A 23103-nucleotide genomic window follows, 5' to 3' on the forward strand; every position below is an offset into this window, starting at 1 on the left:
ACCCATATTATACTAATCCTACACTAATTCCATATTCCTACCACACCCCCACCTATCCCTATATTTCCCTACCACCTGCCTATACTAGGGGCAATTTATAATGGCCAATTTACCTATCAACCTGCAAGTCTTTGGCATGTGGGAGCAAACCGGAGCACCCGGAGGAAACCCACGCATACACAGGGAGAACTTGCAAACTCCACACAGGCAGTACCCAGAATTGAACGCGGGTCGCTGGAGCTGTGAGGCTGCGGTGCTAACCACTGCGCCACTAAAATGATTCCCAACCAATCACTTGGGGAAATTTGTAATATTATATAAATTATATAAAATATAGCTGAGAGAGGAAGGGATTCTATTATGACAGCTCCCTCTCTCCTATAGTTACTAGAATTGTGTTGGAGCTTAGGATTTGGTATCAGAAAGGGAGGGAACACTGGATGGTAGGGGCAAGATTTTTTTTAAGGGTTCCCCTGGCAGTGGCTGTGGAAATCTCTATTATTCAATATCAAAACTGCTGAGTATTTCATGTTAAATTCCAGAAAGCTTGTTATGGAAAGATAATGCTGGAGCCTACCTTTACTCAGTTTCACATTTATTGTACAAAGTAAAAGGATTCCAAACATTTAGCTCCTCACTCAACCCCTCCCCTCGTCTCAGTAAGTGTCTGCTTACAAGTGCTCAAGAAAGACCACAATTAACACCTTCTACCTGTATATAATCAAACAATTGATAAACAATTAACAGATTAATGGATTCCCTTCTTTCTTTTAAAATACAACATGGATTAATATGCTCAAAACAACATTTCAAAATAAATTCCATATTATGTACAAATTATTAACATGCTCAAAGAACATTTCAAAATAAATGAAAATAAATTCCATATTGGGTACAAAGTATTATTTTGTGAGACACCCCTCCTCTAGGACCCCTAACAATTTCTTTGTACAAGCATTTCTTTTTGTGAAACAATTGAATAGCTGATGACTTGCATCTACCCATTTAAGTTTGGAGATTTCCTTTCTCTCCAGCATTTGTTTCAATCCAGCAAGGTCAATACGTCATCTTTTCTCACTCACACTTTTTGTAGAGTGTACATTATCCCACAAAGAACGATTATCCACATAACATTCGATGGGTATCCTATCTTCAGGATGTCCCTTGTTCAGAATTTCACCCAAAATATTTGACAAATACAACCCCATATCCACTGCCTCCACAAGACCCAGTGTTTCCACAGCTAAAGTGCTTTTAATGACACATTTTATTTTCTTAGCCTCCCAAGCTACATTTCCCATTTTCACCAATCAGAAACCAGCCCTCTTTCTAACTCTCTACTGCCTTATGTTTTGCTTCTCTTATTAGTTAATCCTCAAGTTTATTGGCAGCCATTAAAACTTCATGGTCATGAGGACTTCTGCCTCTAGTTCTATTCCGAGACTGCTCTGTAACCTTCATTTCATTGTGGAATCAGCTCAAACTATGGATTCTATTCGGACTTTGATGACTTTCAGGACTACTGCTAGAAGATCTCCTTCACACATTATCGGACGTTTTTTCTCCAGTACGTGATAGCTTCCCTATGCAAGAGTCACTTCCAGGCTCACTATTAGAACTCGCAGTGTGCTTTCTTACCCTCCATTCTTTCACCCCATTCTGCCAGTCCATGGACCTTGCTTCTTGGCCATCATCTTGAACATTTAACCAATATTTAAACTTGCCAGTAGATTTTCCTGCACATCCCACAACTGTTGCATCCCTCTATCTATTAGACCCCTCTGGAATATGTCACCCGAGTACCTACTGGGGGAAATTCATATCAGTCAGAAACTTAGCTGGTGCCCCAAGTCCAGTCCCGATCCATTGCTCCATAATTTTGTCTATAATCACCTTTTTGTCCTTGCTATTTATCACTGTAGAAAGACTAAATCTAGTTGCTAGATCTATAAAATGTAGAATGAAAATATTCTTGTCTTTTTCCCACACCTTTAAATCCATGGCAACTACCTCGTTAAAGTTATGTGCCAGTGGAAGGCTGACAATAGCTGTTCTCTGATACTTTTTACAGATTTCACACTTTTCACTAATGTCTTCTTTTATCCTTGTATTCTCTTCATCAATCACACCTGCATCCTTCAGCAGGGTTCTTAATCTCTGACAAGAAGGGTGAGCAAATTGTTTGTGTAACTTTAAGACAATTTGCTTTTTATCTCTCTGATTCGCAACACCTGATGCCATTAATACTTCTCCAACATCAGGTTTTGTTAAGGGGATACAATAGTGCCCTGACACTTGTAAATTGCAAATTCACTGACTTTCCAAAAACAATTGCCTTATCATGCACAATATCAAGTTTCATTTGTACCTTTTTCATTGAAGGCTTACTCAACAGTAAAGGTATCTCATTAGAGATTACATCGGCACTGATAAAGTGGCTTACTCTAGCTATTTTACATGGAATTACTACTCTCTTCAGTGACTTCAATGTGTTGTCATCACTAAACCTAAAACTGGTAGTACTTTTATATTCCTTAACCTTGCGTCGATCCTCAGTACTAAGTGACACAGTGGCGCAGTGGTTAGCACCGCAGCCTCACAGCTCCAGGCACCCGGGTTCGATTCCGGGTACTGCCTGTGTGGAGTTTGCAAGTTCTCCCTGTGTCTGCGTGGGTTTTCTCCGGGTGCTCCGGTTTCCTCCCACAAGCCAAAAGACTTGCAGGTTGGTAGGTAAATTGGCCATTATAAATTGCCCCTAGTATAGGTAGGTGGTAGGGAAATATAGGGACAGGTGAGGATGTGGTGGGAATGTGGGATTAGTGTAGGATTAGTATAAATGGGTGGTTGATGGTCGGCACAGACTCGGTGGGCCGAAGGGCCTGTTTCAGTGCTGTATTTCTAAATAAAAAAAATAAATAACATTGTAACCAATCAGTGCCACATACTGTCGACGTGCAAACACTATCCAATACAGCACAGTTGAACAAATCTGCAACTAACACATTCATCACAGAACTAAAACTCCTTGTGACTAGTACAATTCGTTCAGATTCATCAGTATCTTCCTCTTCTGCCTCAGAATTCTTTGTGTCGTGTGTTATTTTGAGGACTCTGCCTCTCTGCTTAGGGCAGTTCATTGCATAATGATACTTTGAGTCACATATGACGCACCTATTAACTGTTCCTTGGGCATTCCTGGAATTTATTCACCTATGATTGCTGTTACAATTCTGTCTTCCACTGTAATAGTCAGAGCTGCTAAAGGTGCTTTCATCCTCATTCCTCTGTCTTTAACTCTTCCATTGTACTTATGCCTTCTTCCAGTATCTGGACCATTTCGAAATCTAGTAAACAATGAGTTTACACATTCTTTGTGTCACCGCAGAATGCCCTGTTTGTTCTACCAGGTCTGCAGGAAATGACTGTTTCCCCAGGAATTTCTTTAAGCAGCAGATATCTGATCTAACAGAGAGTCTTTTTCCAAGAACCAAACCCCAGTTAGAACCAGGAGCCTGTCCAGATGCGACACCCTGGCACAATCTAGCAATTTAAATGCTAGCACTGCAGCAGGATTCTCCAAATTGAATTTCTTCAATCTTCTATACAGTCTGTTAAAGCCGATGATATATCCTCCATTGAATAACAATCTGTTTTCTGAATTCTATCAAAGTCTGTCCATGCCTCATATGCATTCAATAGCTGATCTTTCTTGTAAATTTCATCCAAGAATTCTAACAGAAGATCCAAACCTTTATCAGTATCCAACTGACGAGCATCCAGTTCACAAAACACTTTACTTCTGATTTTACTTTTGGTAGGAAGTGACAACGCCAAGGCCATTCCTTGTTTCCTCTTTGGGAGAGATGTAACCTGTGTCCACATATCCACTTCATTCATCCGCTGGTCATCTGGTTCAGACTCAGAGAACATCGGAGGGTAATCCTACCCTGACAATTTACACTTGCTTTCTGCCATAGTTTCCACAATAGCCCACGAAATTTTAGTTACTATGTAAAAAATAAATTCCTAGTTTCCAACCTTCAGCTTTAGGCAACCATCCTCTGCTACCATGTTAAACTCCAGCAAGATTGTTATGGAAGGATAATGCTGAAGCCTATCTTTACTAAGTTTCACATTTATTGTGCAGAGTAAAAGGATTACAAACATGTAACTCCTCACTCAAACCCTACATCAGTCTCAGTGGGCTGGGATTTACAGTGCCTCCCCACCTCGTGGATGGTGGTGGGGGGGGAAGGGTGGCTGGAAAATGCCTCCGGCAGAGGCCAACCACGGGCCTCGACGCCAGGAAGGCCCAGTCCGATATTGCCGGCAGCAGTGAGGCCTCATGGCAGCCCCCCAGCTGCTCGCTGATGGGACCAAAATTTAAACGTAACTTCATTAAAATAAATGAATTAATTACTTACCCGCTCCCACTGTCCATCACGCTCCGATATTAATGCCGGTGGCCGGCACTCCTGCGCCTTGGGATACCCATCTGGGAATTTAAATCAGCCGCTGCGCTTAATATCATGGCAGCTCCGCGAAGCTCGGCCCGCGCATGCAGGTTGCCATTGCTTACAGTCGCAGCTGATTCCGGTGACGGCAACATGAATTTCAGCCCAGTAAGTGTCTGCTTAGTAGTGCTCAAGACCCCAATTAACACCCTCCACCTGCATATCATCAAACAATTGATATACAATTAACTGATTAACACTTCAAAGTCTTTAATGTGTTGAAAGGACAGAGAAACTTGCAGCCAGATTCCGGTAAAGGCTTTCAAGATCTATTGACATGTTGGGTAACAGCTGGCAGGGTGGTGGTCATGGTGAGGCCTCAGCAGCTGTCCCGTTGTCTGCCTTGGAGGCCTGAAGATGGTGGGTAGTGCAGACTGTCGAAAAATGAAAGCATTGTGGGTGCTTCTAGAATAGCAGGTGGTCACCAATGAGAATTTCTTGGTGTGATTGCACACCAACTGCACATTTATTGACTGGTAGCCCTTGTAGTTGCAGTCATGCTCCCAGACTTAGGAAGCATGCAGAACCACATGTGCGCAGTCGATGGCACCCTGCACCATCGGGAAGCTTGCTATCCTGGCAAACCCAAGTGCTCGCTCATCCGAGTCTTCCCTCCTCAGGAAGAAGAGGATGAAAGCACCTTTCTCACCTTCCAGACACTTCTGTGGTCAGCAGAAACCTTTAAACTCCTCCAACAACTCACCACAGTGCTTCCACCAACTTTTCCTGAACACAATTAAGCCAAAAGCACCTCAGCTGCAACTTGTTGAGTGGCCCTTTAAATAGCCCCAGAACAGGGCCCATTATGCTTGCTAACACTTGTTTCAGGAGTGAGTAAGGAAGGCGTTTCCTGCACGTTTGTTGTCCAATTTTACTATTGATGCGTTGCATCAGCCGTCATGATCTCACCCTTTCAGCCTCTTTGGACGCACGCAGGAAGCGGCCAGCAACATCACCTGTGCTACCAACATGGAGATATGTCTGCATAGAGCCATTAGAATTGGTGCTATGCATTTGTATTTCTCACTCATTATCTCTTGATTTATCCTAAAAAGCAGAAAGTCAAAAACATATTAGTCACTGATGACTGCTCTATCTATAGTCATTAACGCAGATACGCAGCTGTTAAACAACCATTAAACAGTCATCATATCAAGCTTCTAATGCAGGATGCTTTGTTTGTAATAGTTCATAGAGCTGTAAATAGGCTTTTGTGCAATTGTTTCATAAATTGCTCAGTCTATAGGTGTCCCTATACTGTCCTTTGATCCTTAGGTGGCCCAGTGCTGTGGTATACCTTCCAGTGCAGGTATACTAAGAAATATATATTTTTAAGTTGATCAGATCATTAGGATTGTCTGTAGTGCAATTTGTAATGGTTTGTGTGTCACTTTCATGGTAGTTTGTATGTCTGATTCCTGACAGCTTGCATGCCTCTTTCCTTATGGTTTGTGTGCCTGGTCCATGCTGGTTTGTGTTTTTGATTCCTAGTCTTTGTGGTTCATGTATCTGATTCCTATTATTTTTTTTCTTCATTCCTGGGATGTGGGTGTCGCTGGCTAGGCCAGCATTTATTACCCATCCCTAATTGCCCTTGAGAAGGTGGTGGTGAGCTGCCTTCTTGAATCACTGCAGTCCCTGTGGGGTAGGTACATCTACAGTGCTGTTAGGAAGGGAGCACAGTGGCGCAGTGGTTAGCACCACAGCCTCACAGCTCCAGGGACCCGGGTTCAATTCTGGGTACTGCCTGTGCAGAGTTTGCAAGTTCTCCCTGTGACTGCATGGGTTTTTGCCAGGTGCTCCAGTTTCCTCCCACCGCCAAAGACTTGCAGGTGATAGGTAAATTGGCCATTGTAAATTGCCCCTAGTGTAGGAAGGTGGTAGGGAATATGGGATTACTATAGAGTTAGTATAAATGGGTGGTTCTTGGTCGGCACAGACTCGGTGGGCCGAAGGGCCTGTTTCACTGCTGTATCTCTAAATAAATAAATAAACATTTTTGACCCAGTGACAGTGAAGGAATGGTGATATAGTTCCAAGTCAGGATGGTGTGTGGCTTGGAGGGAAACTTGCAGGTGGTGGTGTTCCCATGCGATTGCTGCCCTTGTCCTTCGAGGTGGTAGAGGTCGCGGGTTTGGAAGGTGCTTTCTAAGGAGCCTTGGTGCATTGCTGCAGTGCATCTTGTAGATGGTACACACCGCTGCCACTGTGCGTTGATGGTGAAGGGAGTGAATGTTTGTGGATGGGGTGCTAATCAAGTGGGCTTCTTTGTCCTGGATGGTGTTGAGCTTCTTGTGTGCTGTTGGAGCTGCACCCATCCAGGCAAGTGGAGAGTATTCTATCACACTGCTGACTTGTGCCTTGTAGATAGTGGACAGGCTTTGGGGAGTCAGGTGGTGAGTTACTCACCGCAGAATTCCTAACCTCTGATCTCATTCCTGATGGTTTGTGTGACTGATCCTTCCTAGCTTGTGTTAATAATTTAAGGTGAGTACGTTGGATTGTTATAAAATTTTCTTTTTGTGCAGGCAAAACAGCTTTAACCAAGGCCAATGTATTCGGATGGCAAAGAAGCCAGTATGAATTTAAAGGACAAGTCCTCTTTACTAGTGCTAGATAAATTGAAAGGTCATGCATCGTATATTGAGATATGTCTTTATTTAACTGAGCAATGCTACTTCTGTCAGAAATTGTGCAACACTTTACTTCTAAAAAAGGAAAAGCTTACATAAGCCGTTTCAACTGGCATTGAGGACAGCTTCTGTTGCTTGGCATGTGGTGGTATTAGCATCAGGGATCAAGTTTTAAAGTAATTTACCTTGGTATCAATTGAAGATTATACAGAAGAGCTGTTTTTGGAAAAGAGTGGGGAAGGGGAATACTAGAATAAAATATAACCTTTAAAAAAATTTACTGTTTTGGGGATGGAAATAGGTATGAGTTGTAACTGATTTTGGGGCATAAAATGCACGCAAAGCACACCAATTTAGCAATGGGAAATATTGCACCCAATCTGACCAGGCATTGGTCCGACTGCAAAATTTATGGGGACGTCTTTTAGGTATCTTGACTGTTAAATATGTAAATTAGGGCCTACCACATGTTGAAGGATCCAATTTCGAAATTAATCGGTGACGAGTGTCAGGTCTGTTCACCCAAGATTCTTCAGTGCCCCCTGTGGCCACCAACAAAAAGTAAGTTAAAAACGATCTTTAAAAAGTTCCTGTTGAGCTTGGAGGAGCCTTATGTTCCCACCTCCCTCCAGTTGCCTGGTTTCCCAAGCCCTGGGAAACCCTACCTGCAGCTATTAAATTTAAAATTGTCTTACATTTTGAGGCAAGCAGCCTTAATAAAATATTATTTAAATGGTGGACTCACCTCTGATTTGTCAGCCACCCTCATTCCGTTAATGGTAAAACCAAGAAGTGGATGAGTTGGAGGTCGTTTGCGGTCGGGTTTCCCATTTTTGAATCTTTATCCCCCTCCCCTCTTTTATTCACAATGAGGATGATTAAAATACCCCATTGCTTTCTATTTGTTTCCTGTTGCCTCTGCTATTAGCCACCATTCTGCTACACGTCTGTTCTCTGGATCTATCTGGCTCGCTCCATCTGCCATTTCACCTCTGCTTTGAAAAACCTCCTCAAACTCCTTTCTTTGGCCACGGTCTTGCCCCTGCTCCCTGTCTCCATTTTTGCTATCTAGTGTTCACTGTTTCTCATCTTTATTGTAAAACAGTTCTAGAAGTCCTTCTGTATATGAAGAGCACTATGAAAATGTAAGCTGTTCTGTTTCCTATCATTGCAAATGCTATGATGGCAATTGTTAATGCTGTAACTGACAATTATATTGTAGTAAATGTAAAGCAACATGATGAGAGGATTTGTGGTTTACACCTACAATTTTTGTCATTTGTTCTTGGGATATTGGTAACACTAGCAAGACTGTGCTTCTTACCCATCCCAAGTTGACTGATGGAAATTGAGACATTAAGAGACCTATAATAACTCTGAGGCATGTTTGGAGGTGGGGGTAGTACAATATCAGGTGCGAAATCTGAAAGAAGTCTTGGTGAGTCAGAACGTGCAATTTCAACGGGGCATGCCATTATAATATTACTTCTGGTTTTGGTGTCAAATACCTAGTGGCCGTGGTGCGGACACAGATGATGCAAGCTCAACATGAGTATTTAAAGGACCAACCCAAGGACGGAATTTGGAGGAGTTAAAAGTTGCACAAACTGCAGGAGAAGTGTTGTGCTGGATTCAGGATGATCAAGGGCTGCACCAAGATTTAACAATGCATCACTTGATGCACTGCTGGGTGCAGTGCAGAGTAGGATGAAGATACTCTTCCCCAGCAACAGGAGGAAGAAACCTGCTGCTGCAGCAAAGAAGGCATGGCTGGAGAATCTGAGGAGGTCAGCAGCAGGAACAGTGTGCCACACTCCTGAATTCAGTGCAGGAAGCACATTAATAATCTAACCAGGTCAGTAAAGGTGAGTACAGTTATGCATTCACCCACATTCTAATGTGCACATCACCCCCTCACTCTTGCCTTGTCAAGCCTACTCCATCACATCACTCCTCACACGCACTTACCTTGCAAGTGTACCATCATTCTCTTTCTATGCACTTTTTTACATTCCCATCTATCCATCCACTATTGCCACTCACCCTGATGCTAATGGAATTCTATGCCTCTCCCTGATAATCACCCTCACCAAATACACTGCACCCATTGGGTGAACACATGCCATTATACTCACTCATGGGCCTGTTCTTTCCCCCATTGCAGAAGAAGAGGGCGCAGGAACACAAGGGTTAGGGAGAGAACCAGAATTTCCCAATTGACAGCTGCAGAGGAGGAAGCAATGGAGATCAGTGCTGTTTCAGCATCCCTGGGCATCGGAGATGGAGAGATTGGAACCTCCCACCTACCTGGTGACAGAATTAAATATTAGTGACCCACATATCATCTGGTATTTAGTCACGCTGACTTGATTTCAGCAGCAAGTGAAATATGCTGATCTTCAAATGATAAATCCTTACTTTTTCAGTATTAATTCAGATCTTTTCTCTCTACCAGAGCCTTCCTGCATCCAGCAGCAGTCAGTGAACTTCCTAGATAACGAATCCACAAAGGAGCTGATTCCTTCTGAGGATGCATCATCACAGAACTCATGCATGTCATGGACCAACACAGATACTCACACTTCTGTGGGTCCAGTTAGGCAGTTAGTTGGTAACTCACAGTTCACATGTGAGAAAGAGCAGACAGGGGTGGCAGGGACAGCTGTGGAGAGTCCATGTGGAAGGGTGAAGTACACTCCAAGCTCTGTTCAGCTTGACACAGATGATGTAGCTCAGGGTCATTGATGAAAGGGTTATTCATTGAGAAGCCGTAGAAAATCTGAGGGTACAGAAGATATTTACTCGAATGGTTCCCTGGATGAGTGATTACAGCTATGTGGTGTCAGGCAAACCCCCCATCTGTCAAAACTGAGGCACACATTATTTTGCCACATGAACATTAAAACTTAAAATTGCAAGCCTTGACTGGAAGGACATTTGCATAGTACGAGATAATGTTGAAACAATGGGGACCCAGCAGTTGCTTCCCCAATGCACAGAAGTGGTCAGACCAGTTTTAGTCACATGACTAGCTGGCTGAAGTTTTTGAATTTGAATTTCCAACAAAGGATTTGAACTAAGAACTCATGGTCTGAGAACATCTCCTCTCCTGCCTGCTTATCTCTCAGGGAACAGAAACCATTGAGAAATCATTGAAGACACGTAAACTCAGAGAGAGAAAAGGTTTCCTACGTGAACAAGGTTAAGAAGACTACTGGGCCCCAACAAAACGCAAGACTATATCTTCAATCAAGGACTACAGCGAGCTCAAGAAACAGTAACAAGATATTGCCTTAAACTGTTCTAGTTATCTTTTCCTCTGCCCTTTTCTGTCCTTTTCTGCATGTTTATATCGCATGTGCATGCTAGCCTGGGTGCGTCGTATATCCATAGGCATGAATCGTATTAGAGTTTAAGTTTAAGGTTTAAAAAAATTCATCTTTCTTCTTTAAACCAAAGAAAGCCTGTTTGTGCTCATTTCTTTGCCTTATAATTGGAAAGTTGTGAACAAGGATTCACAAAGGGGGAGCTCAAAACACAGTGTGTTTAAAATTAAACCCTGTTACAATAAGACCAGGTAAAGGCAGCCAAAGACCACTAAACACCTTTCTCACCTGGTCGTAACAGTGGATAGACTAGAAATGCTGGGGTTGCTCTCCTTAGGGCAGAGAAGACTAAGAGGAGATTTGATAGAGGTGTTTAAAATCTTGATGTTCTTAGATAGGCTAAATAAAGAGAAATAAAATGAAAGTGCTGGAAATACTCAGCAGATCAGGCAGCATCTGTGGAGAGAAAGGCAGAGTTAACATTTCAGGTCTGTGACCTTTCATCAGAAAGTTCTGATGAAAGGTCAGAGACCTGAAACGTTAACCCTGTTTCTCTCTCCACAGATACTGTGTGACCTGCTGAGTATTTCCAGCACTTTCTTTTTTATTTCAGATTTCCAGCATCTGCAGTACTTTGCTTTTATTTTAGTACTAAATAAAGAGAAACTGGTTTCAGTGGCTGAAGGGTTGATAACCAGATGGCACAGATTTAAGGTGATTGGCCAAAAAATCAGGTGACACAAGGGGAAAACTTTTTTATGCAGTTAATTGCTAGGATTTTGGAATGCACTGCCTGATAGGCTGGTGGATACAGATTCAATAGTAACCTTCAAAAGAGATTTGGATAAATCATTGAAGGAGAAAAAAATACAGGGATATGGGGAAAGAGCAGGGGCATGGGACTAACTGGATTGCTCTTCAAAATAGCTGGCACAGACTTGATGGGCTGAACGGCCTCCTTCTGTGCTGTACTATACTATGATTCTATGACTCTATGGATACTATCAGGCCTTCCATGCACTTTGCCAAGATTTCAGAGATAATGGAGGATTCCAGCTCAAGCTTGTGTGGATTAATGTTGCAGGCATTGTGAAGCTGTCTTCTTCCATGGATAAATTGGCCTCCACTGTGGAACATCAATCACAGTAATCATATGAGTCAGTGCAGACTCTGGATACCAACTTTCCTGGTGCCTTTGATAGGATGATTGACGCCTTAGCCGTGGCCTTACAACATGTCACAGATCTGCACCAAAGTGCCCTTCAGCACAGTGGTAGCAGTGAAGTGCACCTGGCCCATGAGGTGGCAAAAGACAATATGGTACTCAAAGCACCCCCACATCTCACCTATTGCCTCCCACTTCTCACCTGTTGCCCCCCAATCTCCTCTCAGCCAGTATCCAACATGCCACCTCACCTTCTGATGGCTGTACCTGCCCCTGGACAGCTTCAGGTGGGAGCCTTTGGCAGGGCGTTCAGAGACTCCGACACCCAGAGTAAGTGCTTATCAAGAGTCAGAGCAGGGATCTGAGCAGCATGCCTCTATCTCTACTCAAGTCACAGGGGTTGCAGCATGTAGGAGCAGCAGGAAAAGGAAAGCTTTGTAATTTAACAAGGGTATGCACAAGGGTGTTGCTGGAAATATTAAGTTACTAACTGCCTATTGTTTACATGATGCAAGTAAAATTTATTACTTGTACCACTTTCCCAATGTTGTCTATTCATGACTGTCATGTGGCCTTTTCAGTTACTTGTTGATGAATGAGTAGACATGAATTGACAGGCATCATTGGTGGGATGTGCAATGGGAATGTTTGATTACAGGACTAGTTTGTGTCAGTGGGATTGGTCGGGGAAGTGGCTGTTGAATGTTAAATTAGAGACCTAGGAGGCTGGCATATTATCCATGTTACATTGAACTAGTGGGAGTGACTAACTGGACCTTATAATTGTAAGGGGATCCCATGCATAGGAGCAGAAATGTGAGTGGTTGGTGCTGCACTGGGAGGCCCATCTTCATCCTCTGCCTCCTCCTTCTCCTCCTCCTCCTCTACATTGGAGTCATCTGCAATGATACAGAGTCAGTGCCTTGTTCTTCTTTCAGTCCCAATCCTTATTGATGTGCAGTGTTGTGCAGAATGCAACACACCATGGTCATTGTAGAGATCCTCACTAGTGCCTTCAGATCTGTCCAGGCACCTGAAGCACGTTTTGAGCATGCTCGTTGACACATCTGGTGGTCAAATAGTTGTTGGTGTACCACTCTTGAACTTCATTGGTGGATATCTTGAAGGGGAATCCTTTGTCTCTTAGTAAAAACCCCTTAAATCTGCTTGCAGGCCCGAAGAAGTCGGGAAGCTAGGACTACTGCAGCCCGAAAGCATCATGGCAACTCCCAGGGAATCTGATGCACTCGCAGCCGAATGCGCCTGAGTTAAACCTGGAAGCCAACATATTGGAGCTGGCTTCCAGTCGTGCTTCCATTTTCAGCAGATTTATCCACCCACCTGAACCCCAACACATGCAATCTTCACTATTAAACCTCCCCCTTAAGAGTCAATAACAGAGGGCTGCATTTTATGGGCTGCCCCCCCCCCCCCCACCACTCCCGAGGCGGAATTGGAGGATTGGAGGTGAGGAGGGGGCACAGAATATCGTGACAGGTGGTGGTGGGGGGGCCAGTTGCCTCCCCATTGCCCAGCAATCTTCCTGGGGGCAGAATAGGTCAACGATGGCCTTCCAACCTAGTGGCCAATTGAGGCCCTTAACTGGTTGATTAACTGCTGGGATATTACCAGTGGCGGCGGGGCAGTGGGAGGTTGGCGGGCCTGCAGGCTTGGGGTGGGATCCCTCCTTATTGGGAAATTTGTGGCCTATGGAGGACCACTGGGAACCAATTCAACCTTGGGTCCCCCTCCCCCGGACCGCAGGACCACCCCTCAGCTACCCGTCACCGGGGTCTTCCGGACTGGTCCTGGCAACTTTTGTCCGGGGGTTCCACCCTGGGCCTGGGTTCGAGGCCTCTGCAGTACTGGCAAAGACCACCGCTCCCTGTGGCATTGCCGATACTGCTGAGCTGCCAGCCCTCTGATTGGCCAGCAGCTCATGGAGGCTGGATCCCTATCTTTAAAGGGTCGGGGATCCCACCTCCTGAAACTTACATTTAAAAACATCGGAGGATCGCTCTAGGGGGGCTGCGAAAATGCAGAGGCTGGGTTTCCCCCGCCTTTTCAGCCCAGTGTCAGGAGCCCCACCACCTACACAAAATCCAGCCCAGAGTATGAGACTGGAGTCACATGCAGGCCAGAAGAGGTATGCTTCCCTTCCTGAAACAATTCCGTTTGGAAAACAATCCAGCAACTTTCATAGTCATCTTCTAGTGCTATCCTACAATTTTACAGTTTCCATTGTTAGGATTTGAATTCCCAACATCTTGGTTGCTGGTTCAGTATTGGAATCAGCTGTGCCTCAGAAGGACTGTGTGTAATGAAATTCTAAACTCATAGCTGAGAAATAAGGGAATATGAAAGAGTCATTTTGGGCTTTTCTGCAATAAGTAACACTTTAAGCAGGATACAGACTTACTGAGAAATACTTTGTGCACTTTCAGGCAGATGGTCAGAGAAGGGATATATTTACAAGTACTCAGCTGAGTCCTGAATTTTATGTAAGATACTACATTGGTGACAGTCCAATGCTGTTCTTCTTTCATTAATGAGAGTCAAAGTCTCCACTTAATGTGGAGATTTGCAACGGGTGCAAGGAACACCATAAAGCCTTTGAAGGTGAACTATTCCTGTCTGATGTGTGGAAACTGATGTGATAACATTGATACCATCGTGTTAGTCTCTTTACTAATTTGATTTGGATTTCCAATAAAAGAATTCTGATGCTAATAAGTCTCCACCCTCTCCAAAGGTGCTATCCCTTCAGGATCAGAAATGTGTAAAGCCAGGCTTGACTAACACTAAAGTTCAGCTTTGATCTTTGTTCCTTGCTTCGAAATGATGGCTATGTAGCAATATGCTGCACCAATGATACAGAAAATCCCATCAGACCAAGCTATTAATACATGTGGACATTTATTAGCACTATTCACAGAATAGTAGAGTAAATTTAGACTTTGGAACCTTAGAATTCTCTGATGTTAGTGTTTGAGTGTGGACAACAGTCCACTGGACCAGCAGTGAACTCAATTACAAACTGCCAAAGATCTGACATTCCTCACAAGTGGCAGGCAATGACCATCAAGACATAGGAAATAAGAACAGGAATAGGCCATTCAGACCCTTGAACCTGTTTCATCATTCAATCAGATCACAGTTGATCCGTATCTTATCTCAGTCTACCCAATGTTGTTCTGTTACCCTTAATAACCTTACCGAAGAAAAATCTATCTATTTAAAGTTGTCAGTTAACCTAACCTCAATAACTATTTGGGAGAGAGTTCCAGATTTCCAGTCAATTGTATGAAGAAGTGCTTTCTGACATCTGTCCTGAATAGCCTCACTGTAATTTTAAAGTTATACCCCTTTTGTTTTGGATTCTGAATAATTTCTTTATATCTAATCTATCAATTCCTTTGATCATCTTTAACACCTCCGTTAGATCACTACTATATCTTCTATATTCAAGGAATACAAGCCTATTCTATTCAACCTGTTGTCATAGTTTAACTTTTTTAGCCTGGGTATCATTCTGATTATTCTGTATTGGACCCTCTCCAAGACCAATTTATTCTTCCTGAGATGCAGTGTCCAAACCACAGTATTCTACATGAGGTCTAACCAGAGCTCTGTACAGCTGTAACATAACTTCCACCCCTTTTTATTGCTGCCAATTTGAATACATACCCTCTAACCCTACCCTTGGCAGTGAGGTAACCAGGGGACATAGATTTAAAGTAATTGGTAGAAGGATTAGAGGGGAGTTGAGAATTTCTTTTCACCTGGAGAGTGGTGGGGGTCTGGAACTCACTGTCTAAAAGGGTGGTGGAGGCAGAAACCTTCATTGCATTTGTAAGGTACCTGGATATGCAATTCAAGTGCAGTACCCTACAAGGCTACAGACCAAGAGCTGGAAATGGGTTTAGTCTGGATTGCTCTTTTTCAGCCAGCACAGACACCATGGACCAAATGGCCTCCCTCTGTGCCATACATTTCTATGATTCTATAATTCTGTGTGTCCTACTTCCTATCCAATTCCTTATTCAGGCAATAGGTTGCCTCCAATTCCATGCACTCACATTTCTGTTAACTGCCTCCTATATTGAACTGTGTTTCTTACTTTCTGGAAATCCATACAAATAACATCTATAGATACTCCCTTATCTACCACATTTGTACCCTCCTCAAATTATTCAACTACATTTGTTAGATATGATTTACCCTTTACAAATCCATGCTGGCTCTCTCTGCTTAGGTCATATTTGTCCAAATGCTCAGTTACAGAGTAACTTCCAGTAACTTCCCACAACTGGCATTAGTCTAATAGGGCTGTAATTTCCTAGTTTATCTCTCCTACCCTTCTTAAATAATGGAGTGACATTGGTAGTTACTGAATCAAGAGTATTGAAAGATCATGACTAGTGTATCGACAATTTCCTCAACTACTTTTTTTAATACTCTGGAGTGGAACCCATCAGGTCCTAAAGATTTGTCTATCTTTAACCTCATTAGTTTCTTCATCACCATTTTTCAAAAACTTACATTAAATCTAGTTAGTTCCTCCTCTATTTTTCTACTTTATCTTTCTCTCGCTGGTGCTTTATCCTCATCCTCTACTGCGAAGACTGATATGAAATAGTTATTTGGTAAATCTGCAATTTCCTGATTTCCATTTACAATATTACCTGTATCTGTCATTAACGGGCCCATATTACTCTTAGCCACCCTCTTCCACTTAAACATATTTCTAAAAACCTTTAGTGTTGTCCTTGATATCCCTTGCAAGCTTTTTATTGTATTCTCTTTTTGCAGCTCCTTACCACTTTCTTTATGTCCCTTTGCTGTTCTTTATATCCCTCCCTGTTCGCAAGATTGCTACTGCCCTTTGTCTTTTTATAAACTTTTTCGTTTATCGCTATATTATCTCTCTCTTCCCTTGTAGACCTTGTTGTAGTTTTATTCATTAATATTTCTTTCTCATCTGTGCTGATCAATTCCTTCCTCATCTCTGCAAAGTCAGCCTTACCTAAAATTAAAACCTTAGTTCACGAGTCATTTCCAAACCTAATATCAAATTCGATGTAGTCTTGTAGTGTTTTGAAATTACAATTACATTTATGCATTGTGTACTCTAGAGGCTGCTGTAGAATACACATGCTAGCAAAGAGAAACTAAGACAGAATAAATGGAGAAGACTTTATGTTCAGCTGCTGCAGTCTTTGTCTCCCTGTCTTTGCTTCATATCCTATACTAAACTTGGCTAAACCTCACTCAATTCCTGAGGACATCACATCGATTATATTATATTATGTTAGCTAGGTGACTGCATTTCAAAAGTAAATCATTACCAGGGAGTAGGATGTAAAGTTACTTTGAGACTATCAGGAAGTTGGATGTACATCCACCATTATGTACATTTCATAAATCAGATGCAAATTCATACTGGTCTTGTAGACTGCCAAGGAAAATGAACAAATAGCTGCAAAAAATACTACAGCAGAATGGCCACATGATCACTGAGTCATCACAAACAATATATGCGGCCTATAAGTCACCTTACAAAATGGGCAGATGCTTAAACGAATATTGTATGCAGTGAATGCCACTGCTGACAGGTTACTTGGGCACAGCTGGCGACAGCCCCAGAATAGGATTCCTGAATTCACCAAGGGCAGCAGGTGAGAAAACCTGGTTTAAAAAAACAGATCTTTCCCATAGCTGAACTTAGCAGGTTTAGTCTGGAGTTACCGTTGACTGCATGAGATCCAGTGGTAGCCAGCAGCCGTGGAATCACGGACTATTAAAACAGCTTTATCAATTTCCACAAACAGTGGATAGTTACCCAACAAATAGCCATGAACTATAAATGTATATCCAGTAAACAACTGTGAAAAATAGGTGGATACACAATGGCTCACAACAGTTAAGAGAACCAAGCTTAAGGGCAATTGTTACATATTCACCAAAACAGCGCAAAAGCAGATGCATATTCCAGAAACAGCTATGAACATATGCTTAACCACCATTTACAATGGACGGCTGCCTTCATATTTACCTCTCTGTTCATTTAAATGACAAAGTAGATGTGAGTAAACAAATGAGCATGTTTGGTAGAAAGCAGGATCAGATTTCTTTTTGTTAGTACCTCGTTAGTTGAACTGATTGTACAATGCATGAAGGGAAATTAGTGAGAAAAATGTCTCTATTAAGAAGCATTAGGACTATTCTATATATAGGATCCTATATATAGGGGAGGCGGTGGCATAGTGGTATTGTCACTGGACTAGTAACCCAGAGACCCAGGATATTGCTGTGGGGACATGGGTTCAAATCCACCAGAGCAGAAGGTGGAATTTGAATTCAATGAATAAATCTGGAATTAAAAAGCTAGTCTAATGATGGCCATGAAACCATTGTCGATTGTTGTAAAAACCCATCTGGTTCACTAATGTCCTTTAGGGAAGGAAATCTGCTGTCCTTACCTGGTCTGACTCCAGACCCACAGCAATGTGGTTGAGTCTTACATGCCCTCTGAAATGGCCTAGCAAGCCATTCAGTTGTATCTAACCGCTACGAAGTCAATAAAAAGGAATGAAACCGGACGGACCACCCAGCACCAACCTAGACACCGGAAACGACAACGGCAAACCCTGTCGACCCTGCAAAGTCCTCCTTACTAACATCTGGGGGCTTGTGCCAAAGTTGGGAGAGCTGTCCCACAGACTAGTCAAGCAACAGCCTGACATAGTCATTCTCACTGAATCATACCTGACAGACAATGTCCGAGACTCTGCCATCACCATCCCTGGGTATGTCCTGTCCCACCGGCAGGACAGACCCAGCAGAGGTGGCGGCACAGTGGTATACAGTAGGGAGGGAGTTGCCCTGGGAGTCCTCAACATCAGCTCTGGGCCCTGTGAAGTCTCATGGCATCAGGTCAAACATGGACAAGGAAATCTCCTGCTGATTACCACCTACTGCCCTCCCTCAGCTGATGAATCAGTACTACGCCATGTTGAACAGCACTTGGAGGAAGCACTGAGGGTGGCAAGGACACAATGTACTCTGGGTGGGGGACTTCAATGTCCATCACCAAGAGTGGCTTAGTAGCACCACTACTAACCGAGCTGGCCAAGTCCTAAAGGACATATCTGCTAGACTGGGTATGCGGCAGGTGGTGAGGGAACCAAAAGAGAATTGTGTGGCGAGTAACCCACCTCCTGATTCCCCAAAGCTGGTCCAGCATCTACAAGGCACAAGTCAGGAGTGTGATGGAATACTCTCCACGCTCAAGACACTCGACACCATCCAGGACAAAGCAGCCCGCTTGATTGGCACCCCATCTACAAACATTCACTCCCTCCACCACTGATGCACAGTGGTAGCAGTGTGTACCATCTACAAGATGCACTGCATCAACGCACCAAGGCTCCTTTGACAGCACCTTCCAAACCCGCGACCTCTGCCAACAAGAAGAACAAGGGCAGCAAATGCATGGGAACACCACCACCTGCAAGTTCACCTCCAAGTCACACACCATCCTGACTTGGAACTATATCGCCGTTCCTTCACTGTCGCTGGGTCAAAATCCTGGAACTCCCTTTCTAACAGCACTGTGGGTCTACCTACCCCACATGGACTACACAGCGGTTCAAGAAGGCAGCTCACCACCACCTTCTCAAGGGCAATTAGGGATGGGCAATAAATGCTGACCTGGCCAGTGATGCCCACATCCCATGAATGAATAAAAAAAAATCCCAAGAAATTATTTAAAATTTCATGAAGTCAGGGAGTATCATATTGAAACAAAAGGTGTCAGATTCAGAATAAGGGTTTTGTTATAAGAAGAAAGGTTAAGACCTGGAAGTACTGCAACAATTAGTAACTACTGTTTTAATCTAAATATCTAAACATACCACTCAATAATAATACATTGTTTTTTTTTATACGTTTCATGGGATGTGAGCGTCACTGATAAGGGTTGCTTATCCCCAATTGCTCTTGAGAAGGTGATGGTGATGTCTTCTTGAACTGCTGCAGTCCATCTGGTGCAGGTGCTCCCACAGTGCCGTGAGGGAGAGAGTTCCAGGATTTTGATCCAGTGACAGTGAAGGAACTGCGATATAGTTCCAAGTCAGGATGGTGTGTGGCTTGGAGTGGAACTTGCAGATGGTAGTTTTCCCTTGCGTCTGCTGCACTTGTCCTTCTAGGTGGTAGAGGTCACGGGTTTGGAAGGTGCTGTCAAAGGAGCCTTGGTGAGTTGTTGCAGTGCATCTTGTAGACAGTACACACTGCTGCCACTGTGCATTGGTGGTGGAAGAAAGGAATTTTTAAGGTGGTAAATGAGGTACCGATCAAGTGGGCTGCTTTGTCCTGCATGGCGTTGAGCTTCTTGAGTGTTATTGGAGTTGCACTCATCCAGGCAAGTGGAGAGTATTCCACCACATTCCTGACTTGTGTCATGTAGATGGTAGACAGGCTTTGGGGAGACAGGAGGTGAGTTACTCACCACACAATTCCCAGCCTCAGGCCTGGTCTTGTAGCCACAGTATTTATATGGTTGGTCCAGTTCAGTTTCTGGTCAATGGTAACCCCCAGGATGTTGATGGTAGGGGATTCAGTGATGGTAATGCCATTGAATGTCAAGAGGAGATTGTTAGATTCTCTCTTGTTGGAGATTGTCATTGCCTGGCACCTGTGTGGCACAAATGTTACTTGCCACTTATCAGCCCAAGCCTGAATGTTGTCCAGGCCTTGCTGCATATGGACACGAACTGCTTCAGTATCTGAGGACTTGCGAATGGTACTGAACATCGTTCAATCATCAGCAAACATCCCCACCTTATGATGGAGAGAAAATCATTCATGAAACAGCTGAAGATGGTTGGGCCTAGGACATCATCCTGAGGAACTCCTGCAGCAATGTCTTGAAGCTGAGATGATTGGTCTCCAACAATTACAAATGTATTCCTTTGTGCTAGGTATGACTTTGAAATCCCCCACCCAGAGTACATTCTATGCCCTTGCCACCCTCAGTGCTTCTTCCAAGTGATGTTGAACATGGATTAGTACTGATTCATCAGCTGAGGGAGGGCAGTAGATGGTAATCAGCAGAAAATTTCCTTGCCTATTTTTACCTGATGCCATGAGACTTCACAGGGTCTGGAATCAATGCTGAGCACTCCCAACGCAACCTCCTCTCAATGTGAACCACTGTGCCACCACCTGTGGTGAGTCTGTCCTGCCAGTGGGACAGGACATACCCAGGAATGGTGATGGTGGTTTCTGGGACATTAAATGTAAGGTATGTTTCCATGAGTATGACTATGTCAGGCTGTTGCTTGACTAGTTGGTGGGACAGCTCTCCCAATTTTGGCACACATCCCAAAATGTTAGTAAGGAGGACTTTGCAGGGTCGACAGGGCTGAGTTTGTCATTGTCGTTTCCAGTGCTGAGTTTGTCATTGTCGTTTCCAGTGCTTAGGTCAATGGCGTGTATTCTGTCTGGTTTTATCCCTTTTCAACTTTTGTGTAGTGGTTTTGTACAACTGAATGGCTTGCTCATTAAGAGTCAACCACATTGCTGGGGGTTTAGAGTGACATGTAGGCCAGACCAGGTAAGGATAGTAGATTTCCTTCTGTCAAGGACATTAGTGAACCAGATGGATTTTTATGACAATCGATGGTATTTTCATGGTCACCATTACTGAGACTAGATTTCAATTCCAGACTTTTTATAAGTAATTGTATTTATAAATTAAATTTAAATTCTCCCAACTGCCATCGTGGGATTTGAACACATGTCCCCATTGCATTAGCCTGGGTGTCTGGATTACTAGTCCAGTGCCAATACCACTCTGCCACTGTCTCCCCCGAAGATAAGTCTTTAATAAAAATGGAATTAAATAACAAAACTAATTTAATGACAATGACCCCAGAATTGCTTCACCATCCAGTTGACTCCATCCATAACTCTGGTGGGATTCCAGTCACAAATGGCGTTGGGACCCCAGACTTAGAGTTTCCTGTAGCCTTGTTTAGGAGCAGGGCCTCCATCTGGCTCAAGTAAAACGTGACAGGGTCGAGGACAATGATGGGCCTCAGTGCTCTTGGAATTTATTTTGAGACTGCTGGAGGCACAAACTGGCCCATACTATTCCCAAGTGGTTTGATGTACAGTGAATTTTTTGGGCTCAGAGTAAAGGCTGTTGCCTGAGAGGCACCTCTCGTGTCGTAGATATCCACCAGGTTCTCAGCAATATGGTGACTGTAAGTGGCTTGCTTGTGCCACTTCAAGTTCAATACATTCCAGAGATAAATTTTACTTTGTTTAAAGAAAATGTGTAAATGAATCAATTGCACCACTCTGGCCCATTAATGATAAAATATAGGACCAGAATTTTGCACTGAGCTCACCATAGCTCACAATCCAAAATTTCCTGGTTTTCTAATTACAATATGTAGCAGCAAGCTTGGCAGCAAATCAGAAGCAGTGCAGTCAATGGCCAATGTTTTCTGATTAATGTCTTAACTCATACAGGCATCAAAAATAGCTTTCCTGTTGAAGATAAAAAACAATCTTCCTGTCATGTTGCCATACCGTCCCTCACCACTGTTCCATGTAGGCTCTGGCTTGGGTGTTGAAGACCTTCAGATCTTCAGGGTTGCATGGCTCTGGTGATAGAGGACATTCTAGGAGATGTTTCATCATTTGGGATGCCTCTCCGCATTCACAGTCGACAGAATTCATTTGGCTGTATCCCCAATTCTGCATAAGGGCTTTGCAGCAGCCAAAACCGGTCCTGAGGTGATTAAGACACAGCCAAATAGGCCATGTTTCATTGGCTGCTAATGGGAGGGATTCCTCTAGGTCATTGGACAATTTGTGTGTCTTCGTTTGTAGATGTGTTGACAGTCAGCAAGGGGGCAGCTGTGGGGGTTACAGTCTAGGGGCTGTACGGTATGTAAGAAGCTGCCCCCCGACTTGTGCCTATTTGTTGCTGGTTCTTTCTGGAAGAGAGGATGATGAGGGTCACCAATCTGCTTTGACTGTTCTACTCTTGATGTAACTTGCCTCCTTATGGTGGGTGGAGCAATACCAGCAAGCAGGTACAGATTGTCCACTTTAGTAGGTTTCAGGCACCTAGTAATAGCTCTGCAAGCTGTGTTGTGGACAGGATCCAACTTCTTGGCATGGGGAGTTTGTAATGTACTCAGGTCAGTTCCCCATTTAGAGTTGGCAAGCTTCCTTATGATGTTTCTGGCTGCCACCTTTGCCTTTACTTTGATGACATGACCTTTGAAGCTTAGGGTGCAATCTAACATGACACCAATGTATCCTGGCTTAAAGTTGTGTGCCAGTATTCTCCCAACCAATGTAAATTAAGTTCTTGCTTTGCAATTCTATTCCTAAGATGAAAAAAGCTGACCTGTCTCTTTTCAGGGTTGGCCTGTAGATGATTAGTA

This window comes from Heterodontus francisci, chromosome 4, assembly GCF_036365525.1.
Source record: "Heterodontus francisci isolate sHetFra1 chromosome 4, sHetFra1.hap1, whole genome shotgun sequence".
Lineage (NCBI taxonomy): Eukaryota > Metazoa > Chordata > Chondrichthyes > Heterodontiformes > Heterodontidae > Heterodontus > Heterodontus francisci.